Below are 14387 nucleotides of genomic sequence, written 5' to 3'. Positions count from 1 at the left end.
AGTACAGGTGGCACTGAGCACACGGACACAGTACAGGTGGCACTGAGCACACGGACATAGTACAGGTGGCACTGAGCACAGTACAGGTGGCACTGAGCACACGGACACAGTACAGGTGGCACTGAGCACACGGACACAGTACAGGTGGCACTGAGCACACGGACACAGTACAGGTGGCACTGAGCACACGGACACAGTACAGGTGGCACTGAGCACACGGACACAGTACAGGTGGCACTGAGCACAGTACAGGTGGAACTGAGCACACGGACACAGTACAGGTGGAACTGAGCACACGGACACAGTACAGGTGGCACTGAGCACAGTACAGGTGGAACTGAGCACACGGACACAGTACAGGTGGAACTGAGCACACGGACACAGTACAGGTGGCACTGAGCACACGGACACAGTACAGGTGGAACTCAGAACACGGACACAGCACAGGTGGAACTGAGCACACGGACACAGCACAGGTGGCACTGAGCACACGCACACAGCACAGGTGGCACTGAGCACACGCACACAGCACAGGTGGCACTGAGCACACGCACACAGCACAGGTGGCACTGAGCACACGCACACAGCACAGGTGGCACTGAGCACACGCACACAGCACAGGTGGCACTGAGCACACGCACACAGCACAGGTGGCACTGAGCACACGCACACAGCACAGGTGGCACTGAGCACACGCACACAGCACAGGTGGCACTGAGCACACGCACACAGCACAGGTGGCACTGAGCACACGCACACAGCACAGGTGGCACTGAGCACACGCACACAGCACAGGTGGCACTGAGCACACGCACACAGCACAGGTGGAACTCAGAACACGGACACAGTATAGGTGGAACTGAGCACATGGACAAGTATGTGTTCTCACAGGTTGTTATCCACTAGTTGCTTTTTGTTGTTGTTAATGAAGAAAGGGGTTTAAACATACCCACTTACCAAGTGTGCAGCATGACTCGCTGGGCTTAGAGCGTTGGGGAGGGGATTTGAAGGCCTGGTTGATGCTCATGACTAAAAGAGCAGGTTTCTAACAGCAAGTTCAATGGTCTCTTGAACTCTAACCTACTATACTGGCTAGGATACATTCATGAGTAAATGACAAAGAACTTTTGAAAGTTGCTCTGGATAAGAGCATCTGATAAATGACCAAAATGTAAACAGCATCAGCTCAGCTACTAAAATATACAATATATATGTTTGTCTGGATTTGTTTGTAAACTTTGTGGTGTAAAGGTTCCTAAACGAGTTTCTTCATTTGATTTATTTGATAGGTTGTTGATTTCCAAAGTTCCTAAATAATAAGCTGTGTGGGGTTGTTAACCACTAACCTTATAGAAATATTGCACAATTGTGTTATTTGTGCATTGTGTGTGTTGGCACACAGTGAAAAGTGGATGTGCATTTACTGTGTGCTGAAGAATAACCAACACTGGTGGCATTGCATTAGCATGACTGAAGAACAAGTTTTGAATAGTCCGGTTTCTCAGTACATCCTGGTAACCCTGCCCTCAAACACATACATAAAACACACCTACCACAGAAAAGCCACACATGGCTTTTATAGTTTGTGAGGGCACGGTTTTATGTTGCTCTCCTCTAAGTGCACAGATCCATTCACTCACCTATGCCGTTAATGTACATGGTTTGCATTTGGAGTGATAATTATAATAAGTTCAAAGCAGCTGCCTCAGAAAATTATCAGTGGCACTGCACCACTGCTGACTGCATTTAGGAGAAACATTGGACAAATTGCTGTGTGTGTGTGTGTGTGTGTGTGTCTGTGTGTGTGTGTGTCTGTGTGTTCCTTTGTCAGCACTGTGAGTATTTTCTGTTGCGTATGTATAAGGAGGACACAAACTGTGTGTTTAGTAAAGACCCCAGCACAATGGTAAGTGTCACGGAACGCTCGCCTCCCGCGAATCACGTGGTGTGGCCAGCCACGTATAGTGGGAGGATCTGTTTATGGCCACACCTGCACACCTGAACGTTGTTTGTCTATATGTATTTAAACCCGCGTCGAGGTGTGCAGAGTGTTGGTCATTGTGGATGTAATGTAGTAAATGTTTTGATGTAATATTCTCTTTGTCAATCTTAATCGTATTAGTGTTTACTGTCTGTTTAATGTTAACCGTTTCTTGTTTGTATTAATCGTGTGTAATTCTTGAGTGCCATTAGTGTTTTATGTTTAAATGTTAATAAATGTACGTCCCAGACGTTGGTGTCTGTGCGTCCTGCCCCTCGCCCTGTGGCACTCGGGACACCTCGCGTTACAGTAAGTCTTGCACTTCTTTAATACTTACATTATCTTTATCTTCACCTCTTACTCCAACCTCTAAATATTCATGCTGTTACTTACTGTTCATCACATACTGATAGATTATGTTGTACTAGTAGTGTAAATGTGTGCAGTCTAACCAGGGTAACTTCAAAAATACCTCTATGACATATGTAGGGCAAAAATTAATGTATGTATTTATCTTAACATGACAGCATAACATTCAAGGTGACCTAAGTTGCCATAATGTATTTGATATATCTTTAGTCACCTTAGTGATGTGACTTGAAGTAATAAAGCTACAAGTATACAATGATCACAAACAAACAAAAAACTTTATTTCCTCAATAAAGTGGAACTCTCTTGATTCACTACCCTGGTGTCAGTGTCTTTTAACGTCCCCAGATCCAAAATAATATTATTTTGGTTGTAGACATCACCTCAGAGTCCATCTCAGACTATGAGACTAGTATCAGTGAAGATGATGAGGAAGATGATGATGATGTCATGGCATTGTTCAATAGTAATCCTATTCCCGTTAAATGTTTCACAGAGACAGGAACTCTACACAAAAAGCGCTTTGCTACAGGTTTGTGTGTGTGTGTACGAAACTTATACAATGTTATACACATGACTAGAAACCCATCATTCATAGGTCAAAAGGTTCATAGGTGGTTCATATGTGGTAATCTTGCCTTATGTGGTAATCTTTTAGTGTTGAGTTAGGATTCTTTAGACCCAAGTTCATCTTCTTTTCTTAAATATTCTGGAAGAATCCTGGCATTCCATTGTAATCCATAACAAATAATGCAGTGTGTTCCACATAAACACTGCATAGTCCAGTCTATACCACACATAGTCCAGTCTATACCACCTTTTTTTGGATGAAGGAACCCAATCTGCGTGGTGCTGTTTGTGTGTGTGTGTGTGTGTGTGTGTGTGTGTGTGTGTGTGTGTGTGTGTGTTCAGCTGTATCAAGATAATGATGATGAATGCTTCATTTGTAACTCTCATGAAGATCTGGTGTGTTGTGATAAGTGCCCTCCAGCTTTTCATCATCACTGCCACACACTAGCTCTATAGGGATGAGCGAGAGAGAGACATAAAAGAATGGAAATGGAGAGAAAACAAATAAGTCAATATTCTGACTTTTGATTCATGTGTGTGTGTTTCTAGGGAGCAGTGGATCTGTTCATTCTGCCCCATCAGAGCACACGAACCATTATGATATTTTAACATGGCACATCACTGCATGAACTGTTTTCAATAGATTTTTCCTTATCTTTTTCAACACAAAATATGATAAATATAAATAATGTGTAATCTGCCAGAATGTGTATTAAAATTTATTTCTTGAAACATCTGTAAAGTAAAAATGTTATTGCCCAGGCATGAACAAACAAGTGAAACTGATTGTATTATTTGAGTAGATATCTTTCACCTGTAGGGGTTTTACCTACTAATCTATTACACTAAATATGATTTACTCTGCCTCAATTAAATCAGTCTCATTAGTTAAATCAATTTGTCAGTGTCATATATGTAAATCAAAATTGAAACAATTGTCACGGTCAGATAACATGCAGGAAAAAAGAGCAAGCAAACAGTCACGAAAACAAAGGATGCTTATAAAGGATTAGTAATGACATACCAACCCCAGGTGGTGTAACGAATGAGGCAAAACACAAAGCACCTGAGAGAGGCGTGACAACGAATCATAACAGATACAACAATGGGTTACTAATGAACTTTAGTAACAATGGGAATTTTGCTTGCATACATGCAACAAATAGACATTGCCCAAATAAATGAGGAAAACAGAAATACTAACCAGACGAAGACGAACGAAGGGAACCCATAATTACATAGGCAAACCGAAACATAATACGCGCAACCGAAATAGAGACATAGCGAGAGACTGAGAGAACACTAAGCAACCAGGGGCCGCAAAGAAACCTTAAGACGCTAAGCGAGAACCTAAGAGATTGACCAGCTAAAATAGGAGACTCCAAACGAGAATGAGAAAACACCGAAGTAAAACATTTACCATGGAGACATGGGAAGCTCAGGAATGAGAACCTGACACTATGGGTATCAGAAAAATATAGCCACAATATTTTTGTTTCTGGTATATTTTGACCTCAGAGACACTGCCCAATGTGGTCAGAATTTTCAAAGGTCTCCAATTTGCACTGAAATTTGATGAAGGGTGTTGAAAGATATTAGCCTAATTTTGTACATATTGACCTTTTGGCTTTTGAACAGTAAGTCATGGATTTTAAGCAAATCACAATACATGGAAAGTAGAGCAGTTTTTGACATGACTCATATTTGTAAATCTGGTTAATTTATCACTTCTCTCCACATTGTAAATAGTAAAAGCTATATGACTTTTACAGGTTTAAAAGCTGATAGTGGATTGTAGGGAGACATTTCACATACTTAGTCTTTCCGTTATATTGCGTTGTATGCCACTTTAGAGAGGTTTTTTGTTTGTACATTACTCTTTCATCTTTATATATGTTTTGTACATGTTACAGAAGTTGAATTTTCTTATTTATGTTGGTCATTGAGTCAGTTCCAGTGTTTAACTGGTAGATGGGGCCATATATTGATATTACTAAGTAATTACATTGCAATGGACAGAATGTGAAGGATGTACATTATATTGTACCTTATGTATTAAGATAGGTTTTCTGTTTTTTAATTGTTATATACGCTTTGTTATTGTTACTTAAAGAAATATCTATTTGTTTCTAACTGAGGCTTCAATCGGTCTTCTGGCTGGTAGTCAAAGTCAAATTTATTTATACAGTGATTTTTTTTAAAAAACTGTTGTTATCACGAAGCAGGAGGTTGAATGTAGTGCTAAAACTCTACAAGTGACAGCTGTCCTAGTTCACTTTTTTGGTCTGCGCTACACCACCTGAGATGCATGCTGTGAAAATAAACTCTGTTGCCATCTCCATTGATCAGACCTTTTGTCAAGTGCAGGAATCCTGGATTAATTACAGAATGACTCCAAGTGTGCAATACTGTCTGTTGATACTTGTCTATCAGTCATTGCAGACAACGGGTGAAGTTTGGTGAAATCTGACTCATCTTTTTCTGATGTGGATAAAAGATATGAATGAAAATGTCTAATTGTCTGTAGAATTTTCAAATATGCTTTGATGAGCATTGATGATAGCTGTTTAAATGCCTAAAACTTTGCCTAAAACTGACTATTCCATTATAAGATTTAAAGCAAAATGTATCATATCTGTATGTTATCTATTATTGATGTAAAATGGCAGAATTAACGTGTAAGTGTTGTTTAAGAATGTAATACCAATCCTTTGTTTTACTGGCATATGACAGAAGTGTGGTCTTTTAATTTAAACTGTTTAATGCTCTTTTTAAGTGTTCTGCCTGCTCAACTGTTTCAGTACTGATGTATAAATGTGTGCGACATGGGAAATTATTTTCTCGTTGCTAAAAGGTGAGGGAAAAATGCTTGTTTAAAAGAAGAAATGAGAAAATATGTGACCTTTACATGACCCTCGTCCTTGCCTTGACCAATCTGTAAGGAAGGCGCGAATAAAGAAGTGATTAGAGAAGTGATGATGCAGCTGATGAAAAAGCAGAAGTATGACAGTTATTGCTTAGCTGTTGTCGGGCAGATTTAAAATTCCAAAGGTTAACAACTGTTCTTTGCAGAAAAGATAAGCAATGAAGCACGGGGGTGTGTTTCGCAACCCCCCCCCCCCCCCCCTTAAGGGGGGCCCTTAGCTGTCAGGGGCTTCTCTCCCTCGATGCATAAGGGACATAACCAATAAAGCTCGCTCATCTGCACATCTGGCTTGAGTCCCATTCATTTTTCCTCCAGACTAAGTTAAGGTGTGCGCTGTAAATAACGTATCATTTGACAGTTGTTCTAAATGTGTGGATGTAGTTTGAAGTAGTTGGGTTTTAATTGTTGATTTTGATGAAATTGATTGTCGTTGAATTAACGTTTTAATTGTTGATTTTGATGAAGTTGTTTGTCTTTGAATTAACGTTTTAAAGGAGATACACAATGAGCAAAATGAAGAACGGAGGCGTGTGTTAGAAGTTAGTTAGGTTAACAAACGCTAGCGGCTAGTTAGTCAGGCAGTTGTCTAGTTAGCTAACCTACCTAGCTCCTACCGTAGCTCGGTAATGTTAAAAGCACATTTTGGTGGACAGCCTGTGTTAACACTTAGCTAGTAAGTTCGTCGGTACTAACTAGTTACATACGGTTTCCACTAACCTGCACTTACGTTGTGTACCTGCCTTATGAAAATGGCTATCTAGTTCTATCTATCGTTAGTTAGGTTACTATTAGCTGTGTTCCTGTACGATTTAGTTAATATTGTAGGTTATGTGTCTTAACCTCGAGTACCCGATTTATAAGCACACGGTGTACGCTGTCCATTGTTAGCTATCTTAGCTGCCATGATAAACAGATTCATTCTTTAAAAGTTGTGTTTACCTGTAGGAAAAAAAAAGATGCCCAGATTAGTAATTGTAAATATTTTATGTGTAAACTTTCTATTACAACGTTAACTAATTCAAGGTTATTTATCATGGTAGCTGAGATAGTGGACAGCACATGTTCGGGTTAGCATAAATAGATCGTCTTATTTTCCAGTGATTTTTGCATTGTAAAGTAGTTCATAACCTTTCGTATAATTCAAGAAAATCTGAGTAAGCAACACGCTGTCTGACTCAGTTATATGCTAATAGTGTTTAGCTAGCTTCAGGTAGCAACAAACACCGATACGAGGTGAGTTATGCCCATATTTGCTTACTGTTTCTAAAAATAGTTATCTGATTTGAGGTTAATTAATGAAATTGGGATTATATATTCTGATAAATGATTTGCTTCAAGTGAAAGTATTTCAGCTATTTGGTTACTCAATAGTTTAAAATTGTTCACTGAAAATGCTATTTGGCTTAGTTTTCGATTTTCTTCAGACGTAGCTAGTTGATCTGTCAAGACATGTTTGGAATACAAACTTTGCTTCTTTATATTATACACATCCAGATCTAAAATTGTTAGCCAGACTACTCACCATTGTTTAATATACCATATGACCTCATATGATACTGGTGTTTAAAATAGATTCAGCCTTCATATAAATTGAGCTGCCAGTGTTTCTATGTGCAAGGTTGTGTGTACTTATTTGAATGGATAAATAACAAAATGAATTTAATATGTTCACCATGGTGTCTAAGTATTTAATTGTCTGTCCTACACTAACTTTTCATGAACTAATAGAATTATTTTTTAAAAATGTATGTAGGTTGGAAATTGTTTCTTTGCAACCCTTAACATTGTCATTCATTCTTATACTCTCCCTGTATTTTGGGGAAATTGCCTGTTGGTGAAAGAATATTTGACTCGAATATTGAAGTTGAAGGTACATTATTTATATGCAATGTGAGTTTGTAGTGTATTAAATGCATGAATAATTATTTTAGCTGTATAGTTCTATAAATAAATGGTACACACAAAACTGTATACAGTGCATCCAGAAAGTGTTCACAGCACTTCACTTTTTCCACATTTGTTATGTTACAGCCTTATTCCAAAATGGATTAAATAAATTTTTTCCCTTCAAAATTCTACACAAATACCCCATAATGGCAAAGTGAAAAAAGTGTTTGGAATTTTTGAAAATGTATTTAAAATGAAAAAAAAAAAATCACATGTACAAGAGTCCGTTTCCCTCTTTCAATGTCCGACCCCTATGCAGGCGGGGCCGGGCACTCTCTTATTGGTCACCTCTAGAGGGTTCCTCTGATCAAGTTAGCCAACTCTCTAACTCTCTAACGCAGGTATTCCTTCTTTCTCCCCCCAGCTGGCTGGTTGCCTGACTTTCAAATGTTGGCTTTCATATGTTGGAAAGCTAGCGGCACCGCTTGCCAACAGGCAAGGCAGGCAACTGCTTGGAACCGCGGGCCAGTGGGTGGTCCCAGAGGGCTGACAAAGTTTACATCAGCGGAAATGTGCCAAGTTTAAATGACAGTATGAGACTTGAGTTCCCTAAGGGGGCCCCATGAATTTTTTGCCTCTACCTTAGCATTACAGATGCAGGCAGAATTAATGATCCTTTAGGCTGTCATGATTGGCACCTCCCTAGTATCTCTGTCTCCATGGTTACCCTGTCTCATGTATTTGTTTTGCTTCTGTATTTTGATTCATCCTTAGTTTCATTTTCTCTGCCCATCATTTGTATCATCTGTCTCTTGTTTAATTCTCATTAGTACATGTTTATAAACCCTGTGTTTGTTCAGTCTCGTTTGTTAATCCATGCCTTTTTTGTGATCACTTGCATTAGTTGTTTGTTCATATCACTGCTTGTATTTATATTACTGCTTGTGTTTGTGTTATTTCGTTGTAGCCTGCTTCCCATTTGTCTTTGTGTGTATTGTTCCATTTTATTGTGTATACCCATACTCTCCGTATTGGTTCAATAACCTTGGACCATGACTACGACTCTGATTTTGGATTTGGCGCTAATAAGTCTCGCTGTTCTCAACGAAAGCATACGCCTTGTATTCACTCCAGATCACAGGCTGTTTGGATGACTTGCCTACCAAGCATATGTTGTATGGTTGCGAAGACACCCTGTCTTTATTATTAGCGCTCAACGATCAAGTAGCCTGCTCTATGAAAAGAATAAAGCCTCTTTTTATTGGATCCTCCCTTTCCCAAGTGTTTAGTGTCATTATGGTGACATACTCAGAAAGAAGCAACAGAGCAAGGCAATCTTGATGCTTAACAGGCTTTACAGACACTGCGAAGTGTGTTTTTTAAAAAAAGTTTCACCTCAGGAAAAAGTGTCTTGCTAACATGAAATTGAAAGAGGCATCCAACCGGAGATAATGTAGCAAGAATGAGTGTACCACTTCATGTAATACAAACGAGAGCTGTATATGATGAGGATAATCAGAACCTTTGGATGAACAGCATTACAGACAGATACAAGTGTAGACCAAAAACAGAATAATTTCCTGAAAAGTGTTTGGTACGTTTTGTGTCAGCGTACAGAATATTGTCCAAATCAGAGATCTTCCCACGATTCCTTGGCAAAAAATTAGGATTTATATTTACAAAAAAGACATGAACAGATGCTGCTGTTGTCGCTAGGCCCACAAAGAACCCAGAAATGCATTATCAAAGGATTTTTCAACTGTTTTTTGCCTCATGATTATTTGGATTGTCAGCTGAAGCCTCAAAGTTTCAGCACTAGTTTCAAGGATTTTTATAAAACTGGCTTTGCCAAATATTCTGATGAAGAACTACAATCAGGGCAAATGATAGTTGCGTTTTTAAAAAGGCATTGTTTGACTGTAATGTTGCTGCCGGCCCAAGTGCCGATGGGAGTGGAGTAGGACGCACAGACTCCCTTGATACTGAAAGACGTTTATTACCACAGAACATATACTATGACGGTGGCACTCACACACAACATTAACGTTGGACATGACTATACATTTAACTGGACACAGGCTACAGCAACATTTAACAATGGCAACACAAACGTTTAACAGAATTCAGCAAACAATGACCAACATGATGCACACACTAGCAGAGGTTTAAATAGACAAACACTCGACGTTAAACCCCGTGCAGGTGCGTTCCATCACGGAATGCGTGGCTACAAACGAGGATGAACTCCCCCCCCCCCGCCCGCATGTGGGAGGCCATAACATGTGACTCGTCGGGGGAGCATCCCGTGACATCGACAAAGACTCTGATACTATAGACGAGGCTCAAGTGCAGTTAAAAGAGAAATGGCCTGATGGAAAGGGCACAAATCAGAAAATAAAGATGAATGTCTAGAATGTCTTGACATCAAGAATAATCAAACAGACAATTCATTAAAAAAAAATTCCGCTGATAACGTACTTGACTTATTACCAAATGACCCATAATGGACTATGCAAAAAGAGGAAGCAATGCATGTGCTTCATTCACTAAATGAACAACAGTGAAATACTATATAAAATTTGACATTGGTTTTCAGAAAAGACACTTGGTAAACACTCAACCATTTTATGTGTTATCTGGTCCAAGAGGTGTAGGATAGTCCATGTTAAAGTAGCATAGGCCTGCTCCAAATTGTCAGATTGTCCTGATGAGGTACGTGTTATTAACAGCTTCAGCTGGTGTCAGCACATTAAACATTGACGCTGCAACAATGCACAACTGTAAATATGCCTTATCAACCACTCAGAAATGAAAAATAAATTCACTGAGGTTAAGATGGGAAATCTACAAATAGTAATTACTTTTGTAATTGTGCACATACACAGGAATAGAAGTCCATTAGAGCTTCACATGGGGCCCTGCTTAGTCTCATCATCATCAGCACTGTCAGTGCTTGCTTCATGGCACCATTTCCATTTGTATTTACCACTCTGTATCTACCACTGACATAATAACATGACACCTCAGTCACTCCACCTTTATGAAGCATTACCCCAACTAGTAGGGTGTTGTTTATTACACTGATGTTGACTAACAAATTCTAGCACTTATTGTTTACTGCACTTATCATTGTCTAATATAGAGCTTATGTATTTTTGCACTTCTAGGCATCAGCAGTGATCCCTGTGTTTATACAGTATTCTAGATCATTGGTAACCTACTTTACTGGCTAGGATGTATTCTATGACTAACTGACAATGCACTTTTGTAAGTCGTTCCTTATCCACAGCCATTGACTAGCCCTTTCAGTTACTCTTAATTCCTGCATGTGCCTGGCTGAATCATGTCACATTGTTGTAAATGCTTGTGTTATGCTGGTTAAAAAATGTACGTGACATTTGAAAATGAAAGAATAGGGGGAAAAAATTAAGAGCAAAACATCCTTGTGTAACGGTGAGCACTAAGGAGGCAGACGCATGTGCGGAGAAGAGCGAGATTTATTCAGGGCAAAACCAGAATCAGAGTTGGTATAACGGTCCAGGGTCAAATTACAAATGCGGAGAGTACGGGGATACATGATTAACAAACAAAAACACACGAAGGCAAACAGGAAGCAAGCTATAACAAAAGACGCTAGGAAAAGTCGGGGCTAAGAAACACAAAGGCACAGAGTACAAACTTAACACAATGATATACATGCACGCACGGAGTCAATAAACATTCAATGAACAGCCAAGACCACGGCACATGACAGGGTTTAAATACATGAACTAAACGAGGGACAAGTGTTGAAAATCAAACAAGGGGAAGAGAAAACGAAACTATGCAACGGAACTCAACCATTTCACTGCGAGTTATACTGTGTATGACTATGTTTGTGACAAATAAACCGAACTTGAACTAAAAAGCAAAAGACAGGGAAAACACGGAACACAGAAGCTGGGAGAGACTGATCGTGACACCTTGCTTAAAACGTCAACATGTTTGAATAACAACCACTGTATTATACACTAATACACCAAAAACAGACTACCATTTGTGCCTCCAGTTCTTTTATTATTATTCTTTAACAGTTACATTATCCATCCTGTTAGCTATTATCATTACTTTTACTTGTTATGGCCTCACAGCCTAGACAGAGTCATAACACATTTGGTCTCATTTGGTCTCAGAACAGTCTGTTTTCTTTGTGGCCTCCATACAGGCTAACCTCTGCTCCACAGGGAAATTGAGTGCAGTACAAACACATACACACAGCAATGACAAAGCTTGAGAGAAAACATGAGTCAGGTGTTGTGGTCTGCCTCTGTTTCAGCTATGTGGGTTCAGCCATGAAAGGAGGGAGCGCTGAGCTGTGAGGGGGCTAGTAACAGACTTGAGAGGTGATAATAGTGATTTGCACACAAACACACACACACACACACACACAAGCAGGAAGCAGGTCATACATAACAATAATATAAATCTGTCTTGAAGTCATCTGTATAAAGTGGTAAGATGAAGGCTTCATGGGGCACCTTTTTGTCTGCTGTTGGAGCTCTTGTAAGGATGCAGAGTTTGGATGTTTTATGATGCAACCTCTACTGGAGCCTTGGTCTCATCAGTTCTGACTCTGGATTCGCACTTTTTCAGCACGTTCTTTACTTCGGTTGGCGTCTTTCACTCGCCTCTTCTCCTCTTCTCTTTCCCTTCTTACTCTTTCTTGATCTTCCAGTATATTTTTCTGATGTATTACCTCTTGTTTTTCACGCTCAAGCTGTTCCGCTCTTTGTCTGGCTTCATCTTTCTCTCTAATATGTTGGCTAGCATCAGAACCCATTATGAAATTATTTATTCTAGTTTCCAGTTTATGTTGTGGTGCAAGTTAATGACCTGTAGAGAAGAAAAGACAATGAGGACTAATATGATATACCAGGCAAAAACTGCTTAAGTTTTAATCATTGTGCATTTTAATATAAAAAAGAAATATAAAAATAATAAAGTTTTATTTTTATTGCAATAAGTCCAATATAATAGTTAATATAATATAAATCTTTACTGTCAAATACATCATTCTCATTATGCATAATGACTTTTACAAAATGTCTTAAAGGACTTTAAATGAATAAGCCTGACTTCTTGTCCTATGTAAACTATGTAAGCATGGCATAAAAAAGGTGATCTGCTTTTAGGTGTAAAGTGTGGGGTGTCTAGGAGGCTCCGTTTGTGTATCTTTTATTGCGTCTATTATAAGCTTATGTTCAACTGTATTACAATTAACCAAACTTACAACAATGGACGCATGAATTCAACACCCAGTATTCACACAAAGAGGACAAATATAAATGTCACGGTAAGGTTTTCAGTAGTCTTCACTGAAACACTCACAGGGAGGGGCGCAGGAACTGGAGGGCCGGTGTCCATTGTTATGATCAGATTGTATAATGCTCCTATCGGCACAGTATGCAATCTGTAAATACATGTAGCTCCATCTGTATTACGATATTTAGAGCAACTACTAAGATGTAATACAGAGCGGTGCCGTAAAATAAGAACGTCCCTCGCTTTCACTGGCTCATATTTCTCCACTACATTAGACGCGAAACAGCGGTTACGTCAACCTGGGGTCTGAAGTCAAATTGCCAGTTCATTTTCACTTTAAATATTTTCAGAGCTCATTAACTGTATTTTATTGATGTACCGTTGACCGATTTCGGATTATACATTCCATTACAAATGTGTAATGGTAAAATGAGCTTTTTTTTGTTTGTCTTTTTTTCCATACAAACCGTTTTCAGAAAATGAACAATGAAAAAAAAAAACAAGCTCATATTCGTTTTTAAACATCACAATACAAATATTTTAACTTGGTTTTAGTTCAGAAATCGGTGTTTGGCGGAATAACCCCGATTTTCAGCTTACATGCTTTAACTAAAAAGTAGGTTAAGTCGCTCGACTAGAGCTCTTGTGCGATATTACCGACTGTTCGTCACAAACGTCACGCTTTTCTGTGCACGCTCTCGCGCAGACACTTAACCTGGACAGACCTCGTGAGACAAGTAAAGCCCAGGAACCCCCAGTATTGGCTGTCAGCAAAAAAAGAAAATCAATAACCAACCTAGCTAACCAACGGAACAAAGACGATTTCTAAGTAAACATGTGGTTTAACCTACACTCACCTTTAATCCCACGGGCTTTACTGGGTTGGAAAGACGTAAAGTAAGTTTGGAGTTTTAGCAGGTCTTTATAAACCCTGGTCCTCGACTTTCCACACCTCTAAAGACGAAGCCGTTGAGCTGTTTGTAACGCGCTGAAACTGTCACGTGAAGGTTATTTTTTTTTTAAACGGGACATCACGGGACTGCGACTCCCTATTTCCCGTATATCAGTGATTGCAGCATTTCCCAGAAACACCACCGTTACTTTCACATCCAATGTTTCTTGTAAATCAGAGACTTAAAAAAAAAACTTCGGGATTTTAGAGGCATGCACCTGAGACACAGAACCGGTCTTTGTAACTACGTTTAAAACCATGACTAGTTGGAAAATGTCTCAGAGGGTCCGATCAAACGAGTCCGTCACGAATGTGCATTATCCTCTGGTGATAATTATTAATTAATAATAATTAATTACTTTAACTAAGCTACTCTGCATAAATTAGCTATAGTTTATGAA

General features: G+C 39.3%; 2 long non-coding RNA genes across 2 annotated transcripts; one reads left to right on the top strand and one right to left on the bottom strand.

Moving 5' to 3' along the window:
• The first annotated feature begins 686 nt into the window (after positions 1-686).
• Positions 687-3759, top strand: LOC145658632 (uncharacterized). The gene is made up of 3 exons (XR_014124298.1): positions 687-1906; positions 2231-2290; positions 3470-3759. It is a non-coding gene; the product is annotated as an uncharacterized LOC145658632 (long non-coding RNA).
• Positions 3760-11212: 7453 nt separating this feature from the next.
• On the bottom strand, positions 11213-14048 carry LOC113568497 (uncharacterized). The gene is made up of 3 exons (XR_003409595.3): positions 13892-14048; positions 13101-13182; positions 11213-12605 (listed from the first exon to the last, which is right to left on the bottom strand). It is a non-coding gene; the product is annotated as an uncharacterized LOC113568497 (long non-coding RNA).
• Positions 14049-14387: the final 339 nt, after the last annotated feature.

This window comes from Electrophorus electricus, chromosome 6 (assembly GCF_041902795.1).
Source record: "Electrophorus electricus isolate QZ-2024a chromosome 6, ASM4190279v1, whole genome shotgun sequence".
NCBI lineage: Eukaryota > Metazoa > Chordata > Actinopteri > Gymnotiformes > Gymnotidae > Electrophorus > Electrophorus electricus.
Note: the sequence above shows the minus strand (reverse complement) of the source record. Positions and strands in the feature narration are given on the sequence as shown.